Source organism: Miniopterus natalensis, chromosome 9 (assembly GCF_054644295.1).
Source record: "Miniopterus natalensis isolate mMinNat1 chromosome 9, mMinNat1.hap1, whole genome shotgun sequence".
Classification (NCBI taxonomy): domain Eukaryota; kingdom Metazoa; phylum Chordata; class Mammalia; order Chiroptera; family Miniopteridae; genus Miniopterus; species Miniopterus natalensis.
This window is the reverse complement of record NC_142089.1, coordinates 82723084-82742694: the sequence shown is the minus strand read 5'-3', so window position 1 is coordinate 82742694 and position 19611 is coordinate 82723084. Positions and strand designations below refer to the sequence as shown.

The 19611-nt window shown below is 50.5% G+C and overlaps 1 long non-coding RNA gene across 1 annotated transcript; it reads left to right on the top strand.

Moving 5' to 3' along the window:
• Positions 1 to 13624: 13624 nt before the first annotated feature.
• Positions 13625 to 17810, top strand: LOC148092526 (uncharacterized). The gene is made up of 3 exons (XR_015715061.1): positions 13625 to 14086; positions 15480 to 15568; positions 16103 to 17810. It is a non-coding gene; the product is annotated as an uncharacterized LOC148092526 (long non-coding RNA).
• The last annotated feature ends 1801 nt before the right edge of the window (positions 17811 to 19611 follow it).

The window sequence follows — 19611 nt, the reverse complement described above, 5'->3', positions numbered from 1 at the left end:
ACAGGGTCGGGCTATCCCTCTCCCTGCCCAGGTGCGGGTATGGGGACAGCCAGGCCAGCAAGACATCACCCAGACCACAGTGGTCCGACTAAGGGGCAGGAGACTCTCACTGTGGGGAAGGGGCAGGGAGTCTGCCCAGGGGGACGTGCCTGCAGAAATGAAGACAACGCTCAAGGAAGCAGAGCAGGGGGAGGGGGAGGGAGATGAGTCAGAAAACACCAGGCTGGGTCTGCCTAGCTCCTTAGTCTAGAACGTGTTTCTATGGTACATTTTTCCCTCCTTTAGCCTAGTTTCAGTTGGATTTTGGCCACTTCCACCCAAGGTTCCTGTCTGGTATCAATGATGGTATCAGTGCCCTTATGTCCCACTGCATCAGCTCTTTCCCAAGCTGGAATCTCATCTTCTTCAGCCTGCCCTCCTCTAAGAGGGTCTCAGACCTGTGCTTTCCCTGTCACTTCTCCGGGATAAAACTAACTTGTTAGGTTTCCTTTAAAAGGGTTGTGCCAGCACCAGGCACGAGAATCCAGAAGAGTCCCCACAGTGGGACCAGGAGCACAACCGCACGTCCTCGCTTGGAATGCTGTCATTCCTAACAGCACCACAGGTGCACGGTGCCTTCCTGGCACATCACCACATCACCTACCACCTATCAGATCACTCTTCCACATGGAAACCTTCAGATATAGGACCCAGGCTGACTGTATTTTCTCATCCCAGTGTCCTTCCCCTGGAGAATCACCCCTCCTCCGCAGCTCTGCTCCATGCTCCATGGCTGCTTTTTAAAAACATTTTTATTATTTTTTAAACCTCATCCAAGGATATGGTTTTATTGATTTTAGAGAAAAGGGAGAGGGAGAGAAACACTGATGTTTCCTGAGAGAGAAACATCGACTGGTTGCCTCCCCTATGCACCCTAACTGGGGATGGAACCCACAACCTGGCAATGTGCCCTGACCAGGAATCAAACCCAAGGCCTTCTGGTGATGGGACAACTCTCCAACCAACCAAGCCAGCTGGCCAGGGCTGGTCCTTTTTACTTTTGGTCGTACTTAAACAAGGGCTTTTCACGGCCCATGGCATTTTCAACAAGGTTTATTCTTTTAAGGAATGGTCTTTCCTGAAACAATCCACTTGAACGCTCATTTGCATTTATGGTTGGCCATGTCCATCCACATACCCGTCGGTTTACACCCGCGTGAATCAGACCTCACTGACTCACAGTGCACACCATTTCAGGCATCACTACTCTGCTTCTGCACTCGGTCATTTTTATTTGCAGTCAGAGGGATCTTTTTGTTTAGTGTTTTTAAAACCATTTAGTTACTCCTGAGATATTTTCCCTGTTGGAACCTCTAGGCATGGGCTTATGCTTTAATGTTTCGAATTTGTGCTGTGGGAACACACAGCAGCCCCTCACAGGCACACCCTGCGCGGGGACCTGGCAATTCAGGCTCCTCAGTCTCCTCTCCGGTGGAGACACGGCACACACTGCATGGGTTCCTCACCTCCTTGGCCTGAGAACGCCAGGTCACTGCTGCCTCCCCTTCTGTCGGACAGGCTGTCACACAATCCCACCCAAATATACGGGGCTGTGAAAAGCAGTCTTGAGCCCTCACTGAAAGGACAGAGGGTGATGAGGCCGAGCCAAGCCCATCGTAGTGCACGCCCAGGGTCCCTTCTTCCACCTGAAGTGAGAATCACTTTCTCTAAATGTACGTGCTGGTCCATTCACTTAAAAATGGATCCTCAGGCCCTGGATGGTGGTGTGGCTCAGTGTCAGCCCTCGAACTGAAGGGTTCCAAGTTTGATCCCTGCCAAGGGCATGTACCTGTACCTCGGGTACAGGCTCGATCCCCAGGTCGGCGCATGTGGGAGGCAACCAATCCATGTCTCTCTCTCACACTGATGTTTCTCTCTCCCTCTCTCTCCTTTCTACTCTCTGAAAACCAATGGATAAAATATCCTTGGGTGAGATTAAAACAAAAGAAAAAGAAGTGTCCTCAGCAATGTATTTTGTTGCTTCATACACACTCGGGGCAGATAAAGTCATCAGTACCCGTCCCTGTTTGGCAGCTCAGGGTTTCCACAGATACCTGGGGGGCGCCGATCTCCATCACTACTCTGACTTCTCTCTGCTGGACTTATATTTACTAGAGACGCACTAAGACGTCCTGGGGCTCTATGGCACACTGCCTGACTCTTCCCAAGGGGTCAGGACCCCCACCTACGCCCCAGCCAGGGGTCCGGCTACTACAGGCAGACCACCCAATGCTGCTCCCACCTTGTCTGCTGAGCATCAGCAGCTCAGGGTTTCCTACTGATGTGGCCCAAATTCTTCTCTCACTGCTGCCCATTTGCCTGGCCCATAACTAGGTAACAGTGGACCAACCTGATGCCGTGTTTTACCTGCTTGGCTCTATCACCTCTGTCAAGCCCTGCTGTGGCACCCTTTTCCTAGATGCTGATCCATCTCAGGGCTGGCCTTGTCCTCAGTTCCCTGGGCCCTGACCATTTCTGAACTGGTATGCCCTCAGATGCACCATTCCGTGAGATACTGTCTCCCTGGGGGAGGCTGAACATACTGTTCTCTGGGTCTGGTGTGTCATTTCAACTGGAAGGACAAAGCTCCCAGCCTTCCTCCTAACCACAGACTGGGGGTGAAGTGGGGAGCTCCTGCTGAGTCTCGTGTGGCTGTGGATGGCTCTTTCAGAAGTTTATGCTTGGCTATGACTCCTGGCAGCATATATGAAAATGCACCAAGGGAAAAAGAAAGAGCACCATTCATGCTTTGCACAATTCTGTGAAATCGTGTGAAGTGCTAACTACTGTGAGCCAGGCTGCCTCAGCCCCGAGCAGTTACGAAGAGGCTTCCCCTCAAGGGTCACACTGTGCTCGGTGTGAAGATGGACACTTGCCTTTGAGAAGAATGCGTGTGTGTGTGTGTGTGTGTGTGTGAAGGAAGCTGTTACCCTGCATCTCTGGGAGAATACATCATGAAGTCACAGACCTGCAACTCACTGTGATGCTGCTGGCATCTCAGAGGGACTGACTTGGCCTGTCTGTGCCCACTTCAGAGGACCTGGACTCCAAGACCATCCTCTCTCCTTCACAGCTCGAGTGTATTACGTTAAACAACAGCTCAGCACTGGGACATGTACTCTTGGGAAAGGGTGCAGAGCAATGGAGGGGTGGTTTCCTGGACAGTAGGCGGGGACTGTACAGGGCAGGCCCCTTCTGTAGCACCACAGGCCTGAGCACAGGGGCAAAGCTGAGCATGGGCACACTCAAAACAGCAATAACTCCAGGGCGGGGACACTGGCCGGTCAGAAGGGATGGTGACAGAGGCATGACGGGCCATTATTTTAATGACTGTTTTCTCTACTTTTCTCCTGTGAATTACCAAACACCTACTCTACTTTTCTTTTCCTTCTGACTTCGAGACACAATTAGAACTGTTTAAGCCATAAGTTGGAGTTATTTAATCTTCAGGACTGATTACTAAATTGTGGGAAAGGGGAGGATGTTCAGTGTCTGAGTTTCCCACTTCACTGAATTCTGACTTCTCTGCAGTATAATGGAATTGGGAATCAGGTAATCCACGCAAAACACTGGTCACAGTGCTTAATATATGTGGTGGCCACTGACATTATTACTACAGTTGAAGATCATTTATCTGGGAGTTGAAATATGAGAAACATCGAAATAAATAACTGTCGTAAAATAACTTTAAACATGATCATCTGCTGAAAGGAACCTTTTCTACAGCTTCTGATACTTGCTGAGTGTGTGGCCTGCCCATGACCATGGGGTGAGAGGGGGAGCCCAATCTGTGCAGCGAGGACAGGCTGGCCTGGGGAGTAACAAGACATGTGCCCATCGATCTGCCTGTGGCCACCGAGCACTGCTGGGCGTCTCACCTGCCTCAGAGAACAAGGACTGAGTCCTGAGAGGAGGACACGGCTCAGGTGTTCAGGCTGTGGGACGTGAAAAGGAAAATCACAGACAATGTTGGTGGCTTTGTTTGAAATTGTTGCTGCAGCCTCACTTCCTTCAGTTTCTGCCACAGCTGTAGTCTCTACCTGCAGACCAGCAAGCATTTCCCAGCAATCAACATTTTTTCTGCTTTCAGATTCTTGTTTTCATGCCAACATTGATAAAGAAGCTGTTATTGTATTGTCACTGAATATTTAGTTTTCTGAATTACCACGTTTGAAGACACCTGTTAAGGAGCCATTAGAGTAGAGACCAGGAAGAAATGAGGGAGTCCACGTGTGAGTGTCTAGGGTGTTACAGTCCTTCCCAAATTCCTGTCAAGTCCTGCTCCCTAAGGAGATGGTACTTGGAGGTGGAGCCTTTAAGAGGTAATCAGAGTTAGACGAGGTCACAAGGGTAGAGGCCCCATGAGGCTATTAGTATCCCCTTAAGAAGAAACTAGAGCTCTCCTTTGGCCACGTGAGGACACTATGGGACGGTGGCTGTCTGTGAGTCAAGAGGCAGGCGCTCCCAGGCCCTGGACCTGCCTCCAGAACTGTGGAAATACATGGCCTTTGTTAGAGCCCCGGGTCTATAGTATTTGTCATAGCAGCCCAAGCTCACTGCAGTTGGGGAAGCCCAGTCAAGGTGGGGAGCTGGAGAAGGGAATGGGTCCAATATGTGTAATGAGCAGCAGAGAGCCTATGCTGCTCAGGAGACACGCACAGGGGAGCGGGGCTTGGAGGGAGGAGGGAGGGATTGTGCAAGGTTGGGTCATTGTAAGAACCTTGATGTAAAATGAAGACCTACTGGGGGTTTGAGTGGAGGAACATGATCTGACTCATGTTTTCCAAAGATCATGTTTGCTGCTATTTTGAGAACAGCTTAGAGGGCTACCGTTTTCGGACAGGTATGAGGCAACTATGATAAACTAAGGCAAGGTGGTTAGGAAGGTGATACTAAGGAGGTGAGAAAAACTGGGATTTGGGGTACATTTTGAGACAGAGCAGATAGAATTTCCTAATAAACTGATATGGAGAAGATACTGCTGTCATGTGACAAGATGCAGAAGATTCTAGAAGAACCAGGCTTTGCCTATTTAAGTGGTTTTGAGATGGCTTCTTAAAGAAGTCATTGTGGGAGGTGGCAGATGCATGCAGGAGAGAGGGGCCTGGATAGACAGCCATTTGGTCACCATTACAGAGATGGTGTTTAAAGCCACAAGACTAAAGATACATCTTAGAGAGGTACATCTTAGAAACTGTGACTAGAAAAGGGCCAACTACCAGGGTCCCACTCTGGAGCTTGGGAACATTCACCAAGATGAGGAGGAACTGGCCAGACAGACAGAGGAAGGAATTTCAGCATCAGAACCCCAGCTTGGCCAATGAGGCGGCTTCCAGGAGCCATTGCTCCAGCCCCACTGCCACTCCTTAAAGACAGAGCGTTGCTGGACTTTGTCTCCTGAGACCTGTCCCCAGGGAACTAGAAGAGGTCAGCACTCAGGCAAGCCTCTCCTCTGGGCTCTGCTCTTACAAACAACAGCAGGGAAGGAAAACCTGTTGAGCAGCCACAGGGGCTGAGAATTCCTGAGCCTTTCCTAAGCAGAGAATCACCCTAATCAGAATCAAGTCAGCTCCCATTCACTCCAGGGTCAAGCCTGCACTGACCTTGATTTGTTTGGCTGAGGCTGCCTGAGAAACCCACAGGCTTCAGAGAGCTTGCCTCAGGGTCCCTGTGAAGGAAAACGCACACACACAGATTGATGGGGATTAAAATTCTGTTGAGGCCCCACTGAGTTAGCTCCTTCCTCCCAGCTGATTAAACAAAGCTAAGGTAACCCCCAAAGTGGCTGATGACACCCACTCAGGGAGGAGCAGGAACACAGAGCTGACCCCAGGCAAGCAGCCCCTCTCCCCAGCTCCTTATGGCTGGAGACAAACCTGGCAGGTGCAAAACCTCTGCCCCTCTCCTCCACCCTCCTACCTCCCCACGCCCATGCACCAAACAAAACATCAAGAGACAGCTTGAGAACATGCCTATTTGCTGCACTGCGTGGACAACTGGAGAACCATTTCCAATTCCCAGCACTTGCTCATTCTGCCAGAAAAGGGGAGGAAAAATAACCAAAACTTATTAATATCATCTTTTATCCCCTCTCCAGCCTGCTTCCCAGAGCTATAAAATTATCATGAACATTAATTCACCAACCAGGGTGCAAGCAGGTACTGTGCCCCTTTTACAGACATATAACCACTGAACCTCACAGCTGGTCTTAATCATAGTGCCCAGTGGCAGCTTATCAGCAGAGCGCTGCTTTCATCTCTGACACTGACATCATCACCTCCTCCTGTTGAAAGATACACTGAGCAACTTTATAAATGTTAAGAGCTTATTTGAGCAAAAACTGATTGGAAATGGGCAGCATCCAATCTATGAGACAGAGAGGAGCTCCAAGGAACTGTCCAAAATAAAAGACTCCCCTCTAAGGGATGGCAGGGTCTGTCAGGCTGGCTGACTGACTTAGGATTCCATTTCTGGGAGCCAAAACTGTCATTAAGTCTCGGTTTGGTGATGTGGGGCTTAGCATAAGTGACTCCATTTTGGGGCTGCTGTCTAATAGTGAATACCCTCTGCCAGACAAACGGCTTGGCTCACTTACAATGTACAGCAACTGAAGCTGGCCTCCCAACAGCGGCCTGCAGGTGAGCCCTGAAAGGTTCCTGCCCAACCCCCAGGAGGGGCATCAGAGAGGAAAAGCTCTAGGAAAGAACAGCACAGCCTAGATGCACCCGAAGAGCAGAAAGCAGGGGTTTCCGGCTTCAGCGCCTTCTCACAAAAGCCTAATATCTAGAAGGCAGGGGACTGACCACAGATACCTTCACACTGGCGGCATCACAAGGAACCTGAGGAACATATCCACCCCCGTCTAGAACTCCCCAGAGTCAACAAAAGAGGGGAGAGTCTGAAGCAGCCTCGACGTCGCAATTATATTGGCCTCTGTGCAGATGATGCCAAGGGGCCCACATCTTGCATCAGCTGCCTCAGAGAGTCTGCAGAGGCAAATGCTTAGTTAGGAACATAGGAAAAGTCTCCATCTGCAATAAAAGGACTTGTAAAGATGTCGAACACTTACTGGGTGCAACGGAAAAGACACAGGCCTCACACTACCAAGCCTGCCTTCTTAACAAAGGAGAAGGTGCCTAGGAGTAGACAGGTCAGAGCAGGGGCCCAGCTGCGGTCAGTTAAACCACACACAGCCCAAGGTGAGGGCAGAACACTCAGGAACTAATGCAGAGCCCAGGTCCTAAGCAACTTCTGGGAGCAATCTCCCGCCAGTCTAAGGCCAAAGGGCTGAAAACCAAAGCAGCAGCTACCATTTATTAAGCGTCTTCCGAGAAAAGGGATAAATGTTATATAAGTCCCTTCTCACAACAACCCCATGTGATCTCAAGACCCATTATTCCCACGTTAGAGATGAATTCAACACTCTAGGAAAAACTGAAGACTTAGAAATGAGCACAAGAGATCACGAGATGTCCAGTGTCATGCTGGAGCCTGTAGGTACTGTGTTACCTGATCCTTGGGGGGAGTGCCTTTGCCTTTGACACAGCACAGGGACCTGGACCCAGGACCCCAAGGGTGATAGATGGTCCAAAGGAACGTAGGATCGCAAACTGTCACCACCCCTCCTCTCCCTACTCAAAAATGCAGAAGTAGCTAATTTTATCCCCCTTCTAACTGCCTCCTTGACGGCTGATCAGCATGCGCGGTTGATCAAGGTTTGATTGCTATTTAACCTTCCCATGGTGGGGTAATGAGCAGATGGCCATCTTGCCCCCACAGCTCAGGAGCCAATGTACAAACCAGGCAACAAAGCTGGAAAAGGCAGTCACCCAAGCCTGGAATAGAAAATTCTGCATGCCTGCCTGCCTTTTTCAAAAAGCTCCCCCTACAGGCCAGCTCACTTTGTCCCCAGCTTAGCTCCCGGGGCAGTTCAGAGGACTTTCCTTTCCACTGTGCTGCTTCCCTTGTGCTCAAGCATAAGTTTAGTAAAATCTGTCTGGAAATTTCTATGGGGTTTCCTCCTGATTTCTATCATGGGGAACCCAAGAACCCCAACGCTGTAATACCTTGACTAGGACATTTTACAACTCTGTAGAGATAGACTAAAAAACTGTTAACAATACAAATAATTCTTGTCCATAGAAACGCAAATTGTGTTTTATGAGATCCATTTGATATCACTCTGGAGACATACACTGTAAATTTTAACAATTCTGCCCGGCTGGGCGTGGCTCAGCGGTTGAGCATCGACCTAGGATACAGGCGATCAGGGTTCAATTCCCAGTGAGGGCACATGCCCGGGTTGCGGGCTCAATCAATGACTCTCTCATCACTGATGTTTCTATCTCTCCCTTCCTCTCCTTTCCTCTCTCTGAAATCAATAAAGATATATATTAAAAAATAAATAGTTTTATAAAAAAAAAAATTTAACAATTCTGACTACACATAAATTTATGGTCCTTTGGTATTTCCTGTGAACAGGTCATAACATATTTCCAGTTCCCTCTTTAACGAGTTGAATAAAATCTCTGATATAGGTTTATATATGTATAAGAATCATAATTTTACCTTTCTGAACAACCATCTCTGAACAATATCTATAACCCTCCTACACTACCTCACTTTGAATAAGCGACTTCAGGAAGTTCAATTTGCTGAATCATTTCACTTAAAATGTCTTCGAGTTCCAGCAACTGATTAACAATGAACTCATCTGGCAAGGGAAGCCCTCAGTGAAACTTGCTTTGTAGAGGAAGAAAAGTTCTGGAGGCCACTCAGGACAAAATGAGGGCTGCAGCCAACACCCCTCCTCCCCACAGGACTAAGGTCAGAGAATACCCAATGTCAGCCCCAGCCCCTCCCCCACTGCCTAATGAGACTACATCTCAAACTAGTAAAGACTGGAAAGAATGACCAACATGTGGAGGGAGTTATAAAAAAGAGGTCAAATGCTAATGTCCGGCTTCCGGATGGGCCTCCCCTACCTACAGAGGGCTTTATCCATCAACCTCTGTATTCCTGACATGATGGATAGCTCATCATTTCCAAAGCCACCAAATACATCAAGGGCCTTTAAACAGAGCTCATGCTGGGTCAGGATTCCACCTACAATGATGCCCTCAAGAAGGCAATGCACCCAACAGGCATTCAGCTACCTGGGCAAACCTCAACAGCAAGGTCTTCAAGACAAGTAAATGGTACTTAGCAACATAAAATCATGCAGAGTAGCTGAATATCAGAACTTGTAAAGATCTTCAAGTAATGAGAAAATAAATACCCTGACTTATTCATGCCTAGGTAGACTTAAACTCACCTGAAGCCAAGAGCTCTAGCTACACAGAAATTCTACGGCTTCATTCCTCACTGCAACATTCAGCCATACACTCACGTCACCCAGCAGGCAGGTGACAAACAGATGAAAATGAAGTAGGGTGAGTCACACAAGCTCTGCTCGAAGCTCCTCCCTCGGCTTTTGGAGGAGATCAGAAATTGCAGGGGGCTGCCAGGCCCAAGGCTCTTCAACCATGTGATGGGGTCCTGGGATTAAATCACAGGCCCAGGAATCAGTGTCCATGCCAAAGCCAAACTGACGTGGTCAAAGACTGATCATGATGTGGCCCAATGGCAGAAGGCTGCCAAGCAGGCTGTGCTGGAGGAGTAGGCCCTTCTAATGGGCAACACTAAACCACATGTCATATGTGCAACATCAGAATTTCACTCACCTTGTCCAGTGGGGTAACCTTGGATACACTTCTGCTAACCAACTGGAACCACTGTCCCATGGTTTCCTCAAGCTAAGCCAGTCAAAAACAACAACAACAACAACAAAATAAAACAAAAAATCCAGACTCCAAAGAGAGTAAAGGGGGCTCTGGACCTTCAGGAGAGCAGGGCCCTGGATGGCAATCCATTCAGCGTGCTATACTCCCAGAAACTGGCAGATCTGAGTTCAGCATGGCTACCCAAAGGATTCAGTGGAAACTCTACAAGTTCTCCATCCACCCAGATGTGGAAGTGGTCACCACACTGAAACACCAGTGGACTACAGAAATGGACCCACACCCAGAGATTCAACCCACCATTAATCCCACGACCTCCATATTTATGTCCACACGTCACCCAAATCACTGAACACTGACTAGGAAGGCCCACTGTACCCGCACTCCTCCCCAGGAGCTTACGTTTTATGGGCTGGGAGACACAAACACAGAGATGCCTAGAACATAAGACACCTGCATAAGGCACTTAAGAAGTATAAAGTGCTAAAAATAGAAGAGAATCTGCCCTCCCCTTATGAGGCTGAGGTAAACCAGAAAGGAAGAAATGGCATTGAAGCAAATCCTGAAGGACATACATGGTTTTAGCATAAAGGAAGAGGACAAGAAAGAGCATTCGAGGTCGAGGATATGATGTTGAAACACTACATGGCAGTAGTCTGACTTGTCCAGTGTTCTGGTACATGGGGAGAAGGGTGCAGAGAAGGAAGCAAGATGGTGGAACTGAGGACAAGGACCAGTCTCTTGTCTATAGATCCTCCCCACCTGGCTGAGTACCTGACTTACAACAGATTCTCCAGATGTGTCACATGGAGGTCAGGATAAAGCCCCAAGAAGGCCACTGTCACAACAGCAGATGACAGCTTCAGAAGACAATAATGCACCACTTGGGAGACTGACAGAGGAGACAAGATAAGAGCAACGGCTATCACCTGGCCCCGGGGAGAGCCTAAACGGGGCAAGCTGGTAGGTCAAAGGGAAGGGTCAGCTCTAAGAACATTCCAAAGATGGAACCAAAAGGAATTTGCATATAACCCACCCCGATAACCTTACACAAGTGAGTACACCAAGCCAAATCATAAAGTGCTAGAGGAAAACATGGCCTTAGACGGAAAGGATACTCCCTGGGGAGAGCAACTAAATACATGACAATTAAGTAGCTGGATATGCTCAATAAATGTGTGGATTTGAATTAGTTATCCTACTTGCAAAATATCCAGGACCAGACTCTCCTCCCCCTTCTAGCCACATTTCTGGTGACCCTACCAACTGTCTGACACTGCTGGGCACTCAATAAATACCTGGCAAATGAATAAAATAAACCCCCATTAAAGACCAGGAAACACAAACTTCAAGTAGTGTTAGCATCTCAGGGAAGAATGGTGGTAGGGAAAGTGGGTGCCACTGAGACTGGGGTGAGGTGCCCCCAAAAGGCCAATGAGATCTCCCCAGGATCACCTGGTAACTTCTGAAATAATGTAGTTGGAATCCAGTGTTTGGGGCTGTAGATGGAGGCGGGGGCTTGCAGGTTTTTATTTAAGCAAATACATAAAACCAATGTACCACTAAATATTAATGTAAATAGGTTAAGAGGAAAAACTAAGATATGGGGCTTCTCTAATTGTACTGATTTCATTAACCCGTAGATTAGCTATTCCCATTATCCAGGCATTTTGAAATCTCAGCTTACTGTCCCAATTTTGCAGCTGAGGCACTGAATCCCAAAAGTAGAGGCAGAGTACACATTTTACATTCACTCTGTGAATGCCCATAGGAAATCCTATGCTAACAGGCCTGGAACAAGAGCCGGCAGGCCAGGGCGGCTGGCGCTGTGGAAGGGCCCTGGGCAGGAGTCTCTCCTGGAGGACCGCGGCCATTCCTTCTACAGGACACGCTGACCCAGCTTGCTGCCCTGGCCCCTCCCACCTCAACAGGCTGTGTGGGGATCGAACATCATCCATCTATGCAAAATAACTTTGTAAGCTAATGCACTATCAAATACATATAAAGAACTATCAATAGAGGATACCATTTTTTTAAATAGGAAAGAAAAACAAAAAGCCAATAAAGGCAAAGAAACTTTACTTACAGGGAGAGATACTCCACTTGGCTCCCAAAATACTATAATTAAAATAGTTAACTTGATTGGCAACAGAAATCCACTCAGGTCAAAAGACTCCGCTAAAAGCATCACACACTCCGCTTAACAAACGAGTGGGGCCACAGCCTCAGCACTAACAGCTGGACGCCTCGAACAGCATCCTGCAGGCTGCAGGGCGTGAACGCTCGCGTCCTCCCCTCCGGGCCTCCCCGGCGGCACCCTCGGGCGGGCGCACGCGCGGGCACTTCCCAAGCCGGCTCGCCAGCGGCCGCGAGAGCGAGGCGGCCTCTCCGCGGCCGGGACTCCACCGTCTCCGTTTGCTGATGAGGAAACCCCAGGGCAAGGCCCTCCGAGCCCCGCTCCCCGTCAGACGCCACCTGCCCCACTGCGCAGCCCCGCTTCCGGCCGCACGGGAGTCTCCAGAGAGCCCGCCCCGCAGATCCCGCCTCAAAACGCCCTTCCAGGAGCAGGGCCGCCCGGGCCCGCGCGCCCTCGGCCCTGTCGCGCGGCCCGCGCCCTTCGAGACCGGGGCCGGCGGAGCGCGACGCGAGCCCTCGCCGAGCACGCGATCCCCCACCGCCGCGCGGCCCGCCGGCGCCCCGCCTCCTCAGCCTGGACGCCGTGCAGGCTCCGGGGGGCGCCGCCGGGTTCCCCGCCGCTGCTCCTGGTTGGGGCGCAGCAGGGGTCCGCAACCGCGAGCATCGGTGGGTGCACAGGGGAGCCCGGGACACCCCAACTGTTCCCGCCTCCTCCAGAGGCCGCGCCCCCGGCCCGCCCGGGCAGCGGGGCCAGGACCCGCCCGTGAGGGTGCTGAAGGGCCCCGGGCGCTGCACCCCGACCCGGGACTCCGGCCCCAGCTCGGTCCCTCCCCAGGTTCTCCCGGAAGTCTGGCCGTCACGCACACGACGGGCGCCCGCGCGGGCCTTCCTGGGAAATGCAGTTCTCTGGCTTCCGGAGCCCGGAGCCGCGCCCCAGCCCGGACTACCAGCCCCACAATGCTCCGCGAGCGCGTGCGCAGATCGCCGGTGGCGGGGAGCGCGCGCCGGCTGGGTGGACTTGGAGGTCTTCCAGTCTTCCCGGGCTTCCGAGGCGCGGTGCTGATCTCACCCTGTTGTTTTCCCAGCAGTGGAGGAGACCTCGGGGCGGGGGCCCCATTTCTGGAGACGTCCGCTGGAGAGTGACGTCTCTAGACCCCCAAGAGAAGCGCACATGGGACCCCGCGCCCGAGGACGCCTGTGCGGCCCGGGGAGACCCCGCACTGGCACGGGCAGGACCTGGGCCCACGCGGCCCTGCCCCCGCGGAGCCTGCCCCGCCGCGCCCGCAGAGGCCCGGGCTCGCGGGGACTGCAGGCCGCAGCTTTTTCTCTCCCTCGGTCAGTGAGGCGTCTTCCCCTGGGGCAGCGATTCCCAGAGGTGAGCGGCCAGAGCTGAAAACGTGCAGCGCCGGACTGTAGTCGGGGCGCCGACCCCTTTTCCCTGAGGCTGCCAGATTAAATGACAACAGCCAGCGCGTAGCCCTCCGTGTGAATGAATCAGCATTACATCTTCCTTTTTTTTGTTGTTGTTGTGCCTCAGAATTTTAAGTCATGAGTCCATGTGTGTCAGGAGGTGGGAAAGGTGAAAATCCTGCTCTAGGGAGTAGTGAGGAGAATGTCTGCTGGCCCCCGCGTGGGGTGTGAGCAGGGACACCGGCAGGCACAGAAACCCAGGTGCAGGGACACTGGGGCAGAAGGCCCGCTTGCCCAGCAAGGGGCAAAACTGGGGAAACAAGACCCTCGCCCCAGGGTGACCTTTCCTCCCCCAGTGTATCACTGGTCATGCTGCTTGGACCCCTGAGGGATTGCTCCCTAAAGATAGCATCTAGGCCTCAGTTGTATTTCAGATCCACGCCCAGAAAAGCAGCAAAACCAGACAAGTTGCCCTGTGGCTGCCTCAGGAAGCACTACATTGACTATTGACCCCCTGCCCTGGCACCAGCCAGTCAGCGGAGACTTGACCCTGAGAGAGCAAACCTGGAAAGCTGATGAATAATCTATTGAGACCCTCCCCTGAGACCTCCCCTGAGATTCCCACCTTCCGGAGGAATAAGTATGCTCAGGACAAAGGACCAAGTGCCAGTCCCTGCCCCCCCTTCTTCCATCCGAGGGGACCCCACCAGACTTGCAACCAGGTGAGCAAAGGGCAGCGGCAGCTTGGCCGGTACTTACCCCCGGAACCTGTCTCCAAAGTCTCCTTTTCTCTGACTTCTCAGTGAGCCAGAGCAGCCCAGCCCGGGTTCTCCTGTTGCTTTGTCTGTGCTCTTCCTTGTTTCACTGTCCTAAGTGTATTTTGCTGCCATCATGGACCCAATATCCTTTGGCTCAGTGCTGTGCAGCCGTCCCTTTGGATATCGCCATCCCCCATCCCCTTTTCCTTAAATAAATGCTATTTTTCTTTACTCATTGTCTGAGATGACTGTTTAGCTTGCCTGCACACCACCAACTTTAACCTGCCACCCGTTTTACAAGCTGGGAAGTTAATGCCAACCCCGCCACACCTACTACTTGGAGGTCCTTACAGAGCTCACAGCTATTGTTCTTCTCACCCGTGTTGGTGGGATTCCCCATCTGCCCATGAAGTCATCTTCATACTCCAAGCCTTCTCCCTGTGTGCAAAGCACCAGTATGGGCCACTATTGTCCCCGTCATCACAGATTTTCTTTGCTGTGCCCACTAAGGCTGTCAGTCCCTGGACCTCTCCACCTTAGCTGAGGAAGAAAAGTTATTTGGGTCCTAGATTTTAGGCAGAATTTGGAAATTAGCACAAAGTTCTGGCTAAGATGCAGGACAAAAGACTTGGGATCCCACTACTGTTGTCTGTTCTTTTGAAAGCTATGTGAGTCGAACCTGTAACCTTTTCTGCACCCCCTGGGGGCAGTCTTTTCCCATTCAGGATCCTCCGTACTCACTACCCAGAGGCTGGAGCAATTGTTCGTAGCCAGTCTTTGCTTTACCCCTCCAGCCTCCGCATTTGCCCTTGGGCTTCCCACCACATTAAATGCTCTGCCCGTCTCTGCACTGCCAGCTTAATCTTATCCTTCCCTCAGCTGAAATGCCACCTCCTCAGTCTTCCTGACCACCTTATCTAAACTGGGTTCCTACCCACTCATCTATCACTTTACCCATTGTTTATTTCCAGCAGACCTCTCACGGATTTGTTTACTTAGTCTTGTACTTGTTTATCATCTGTCTTCCGTGTCTTTGCGCACAGTTACCCTTCTAGCTCTCAGACATCCTTAGGGACTCCTCCCCTGCTGGGGTAGCTGCTCTTCTGTGCTTCCAGTCACCTGTACCCTCTCTGTCACAATTTATCTCGATATATTCACTTCACTGTCTCATTCTAAAGACTACAAGTCACTTGATTCTAAAGACTACAAGTTCTTTTCCTTAGAGAGGGCAGCACCTGGCTCAGTATTTTGAGGGTGACCAATGTTCTACAAAATTCTCCCCATCTGTGCCTCTTTCCTGTCTTTCCTCATCTTGTGATCCTTTCTCATTCCTGCCGCACATAATCCTTCTCCTTAGGTCTGCAGTGATGCCCACTGACTCTCGCGAATGTTCTGAAGTCCCACTGGCACCTCTTGGGGCTGAAGACTGTGCTGACCCTTGGAATGGTATGTTACCGTGTTCCTAGGAGACTTACTTGCATATGTATTGGTGGTGGAGCCAAGCACCAATCTAAGTGCTTTGCAGATGCTGTCACACTTAGTCCTAACAACTCCAAGAAGTAGGTACTGTTCCCCCATTACACAGAGGAAGCATGAAGGAAGTCCTCACTTGGCCAAGGCCCCCTGCTCATAGTGAAGCTGGGATCCAACTTTCAGTGACTCCAGGGCCACACTTGGATCTGATAGAATCACCCAGGTGGAGCTTTATTATCAACACCACCACCACCAATCTAGCCCTAAACTTTGATGTGTAAACCACACAAGTCGTGCTTTTTTTCTTTCAAGTCACAAGTAACAGCAAGGACCCTGAGATAAAATGGGTAATAAGGGGAAAAAGAATGAACAAACTGTAAATGAGGAATTACTGAGTAAAGGGAAGTGTAGCTTTCAGATGGTGGACCATGTTCCAGACCTCATAAAGGTGAGCTCAATCTACTTTATAATCTTAGTAACCTGCCAAAAATTTTAATTTTTTTCTAGCTTACTCCACTGGGAAGAACTACATGGGGCTCATTTCCCTTCTTTAATGGAACCTGACAGTCTTGGAACAGAGACTTCAGGGCCAGAATGAAGGATCACAGAGGGCAGAACTCATCCTGCACTATTATTGGTAGGGAGAGGGCCTTGGGCACCTCACCCCCTTGATTGCTCCAGTGTGGTCCAATCTGGGAGGAACACTGAGCACTTCCCTTAGTCCTGGGGTGTAGGCCCCCAGGGAGGAACACAGCACCATCATGTGCCTGCCTGGGCTTCAGTGGAGCGGGAAATCTCTCCCCACTTCCCACCTCCCTTCCCTGCCTCTGTTTTCCTCAGTGTGGTCATTTGGAAGGGGGCTCCCAGGGCCGGCTGTACAGAGCTACAAAGCAGACGCTGGAATGGATTTGGGGTCCTGCCAGAGGCGAGTGGTGCTGGCTCAAACACGCCTCAGGCTAGAGTTTGGATTGGCCTAGTTTTATACAGCAGTTATACTAATTTAGAAATAGGTACTTTAGCTGACATCCAACTCTCACACTCTTAGGCTGGTCTTTTGGAGCCTTAACTTGTGGCCTGCGTTGCTTCATCCCAGTTCCTGAGGGCAAGTTTATTGTCTACTGATCATTTTGACTGACTGGTAAGGTATAGGAAGACGTGAGACCTTATCATTTCTGATAGGCTATTGATTAAAGTGAGCCACGGTAAATACATCAGTATTACCACCCTGCTATACATTTAACACTGGGATGTAAACTGGCAACCCCCCTTTACCAAAACTGAGTCTTCCTGCTGGCTGACCATATGGTTCTGAAAAAAATAAATGTATAGCACAATTCCTCCTGCTGTGAGATACCATTTCTTGCTTACAGACCAGGCTGCCTTTCAAAATCTTTACAGAAGTATTTGTCAACTTGGAGTGATTTTTTTTCCCCAAAAGGGATATTTTGCAGTATCTAGAGACATTGTCATGGCTGGGGATGCTCCTGGCATTGAGTAAGTAGAGGCCAGGGAGGCTGCTTAACACCCAACATGCACAGCCAGCCTCACACACAAGGAATTTCCTACCCAGAGTGTCAGTGGTGCTGAGCCTGAGAAGCCCATCATAAAGAATCCTCAGGCTGGGACTCCTGGGTGGCTTTCTGCCCTGTGCAGCTTGTTTCACCTGCTTCATCCACACCCAGAACTCCCACCTGGTCAGCCTTCTCCAGGCCCATCCTATCGCCAGGGAACTCCCGCCTCCTCACCACCACTCCTGCTGGTTGTTCCCTGATGCCCAGTGCTTCTCCTCTGTCAAGGTTGTCATCATATCCATTGATTATTTCCTCTGGAGGGAGCTAGAGTAGGTTCAGGTCCATATGGATGGAGGAGGGGGGCAATGAAGGAATTCAAGCTTTTTCTGCAGATGTGGGGAGGACCATCCACAAGAAGGCCTATCCATCCTTCCCACCTGTCAGAGGATCCACTCTGGCCCTGACACCTATGCCGTTAACCCCAAGACCTTGTCTCTATTCAGCCTTGAGCAGCATCTGTCTGATTTTCCAGGTACCAGGCCCCCAAAAAGGGATGAATTTGTCTCCCACTTAGGAAAGGGGGCAAGAGAGGAAGGAGATCACCTGTCCTGCTACTTCAGTATACAACTGAGTTTTCCAGAGAAGACAGAGGGGTACCTTCTGAGACTTGGCCACACATTTTAGCCTTGGACCTTCCTTCACACACTAGCTTCCTCCCCTAGTTCAGGTCTCTGCTGGCGCAGAGGTCTTACCTGCCCGATCACTTAATAAAGTACCGTTGCCCCGAACCTCAGCCCACCAGTCTCCCTCTCATGCCCTTCCTATCATCCTACTGGGCTCTAATGTCATCTTGTTAAGTAATCTTTTTCTTCTTTATTGCCTGTGTTCCCCCTTCTCAGACATAAGGGGAACTTGCCTTTCTTTTCACTGCTGGATCCCCACCTTTGCAGGATGAATAAATACAGGGCACCAGCCCTCGGCTCCTTTCCTCATCCTCCCAACTGCCCACCTTCACCCTGACTTGGCCCCAGGCGTACTGTAGAGTAGCCTCCCCCTTTATTAGCTTACAAGTGCTTTCAGCTTAAGAAATTGTTTTTCCAAGAAACCACAAACCAAGATAGAACCACATCCAAGATAACTCCAGCTGGAATACTTCCCCTCTGCACCTGTTCAGCTGTTTACTGTATGGAGCACATAGTGTGCACTACTGGGTGCTCAGTACGGCAATGGTTGTCTTTTACAGCAAGTGTTTTCTTGCAGATGTTTCTGACTCAGGGCTCAGCCAAACCTTAGAGGGAAAGACTTCACTCACATGGGTGAGGTTCACATAAATATCGCAGCACCACCCTCCAAACTGTAGAAAACACAATTCTGTTCTCCTGCAAAAGTTTCCCATTGAAGCACCAGTTCATTTACACAGTGGTACCCAGCATTTGTCTTAGAAACCTTATGGGCATCGGAGTAGCCACACACTTGTCCTCTCCCCCAGGGCCTCAAACACAAACACAAAACCAGCTATAATTAGCAGCTCAATTTTCTCCAGCCTCTTTCCTCTCCCCTTCCTCATCTGCTCTCCATCCCAACCCTGCCTCCCACCACAAGTCTTCTGAGAGGAGCTTCAGCCAAGCCCCCTCCACCTTTCATTCACTCAGGCCCCACAGAAAGCACCACATTCTACATAGCAACTTGGAAAAAGTATTCATGAAAACGGCTTTTATTATATGTAATGTACCCATATTTTGTATTAAAAACCTACTAAACTGATTTTGCAACCCCCGGTAGGTGGAGCCCAGCAGTTTAAGTACACAGCTCTGGGGCCTCTGTAACTCAGCCTCAGGAGGACAGAGCTCCCTGGAGGAAGGATTTGTTTGGTGACACTCACTGTACAGTAAAGAGAAAATGGAGTTGGGAGGGAGAAAGCCTCTCAGGCTCTGGTGGCAAGCTCATCTGGTTGAGGTTCCTTCAGGAGGCTGCCTCACCCTAGTAATTTCCAAACACTGGGCGTCTCCCCAAGACATGCTGTTGGGACTGGAGCACATTCAGGGCAGAGGCCTCCAGAAGGGGCTCCACAGATTTGTGTTGAGGAGCCCAGAGTAGCTTCCCTGAGCCTTTTCCCCTAAGGTAAACATGCTTTTCCTTATTGCCTCAGGGACATTGCCTCCCCCCACCTCCAGCTTAATGCAGTGACAGGCGAATGTGCTGTCTGAGAAGGATACCTTTTGCCCCAAACAGTAGGCTTCAGTGACTGGTTTCAAACCTCTTTTCCCCCTGGATTTACTTCCCTTCTTACCAGCCTATCACCAGCATAAGAAGCCCCACCCAGAGAGTCCTTTGAGTTAGGAAACCTTTCAACACTGGGTGACAGAAACCAGCTCAAACTGGCCCCAATCACAAAGGAATGGATTGGTTCCCAAAACCAAACACCCACAGCATGGCTTGAGTTAGACCTCAAAGAAGTGACTGTAACCCATGACCCAGCTCCAGCCTCAGGCACTTTCTCCCGTA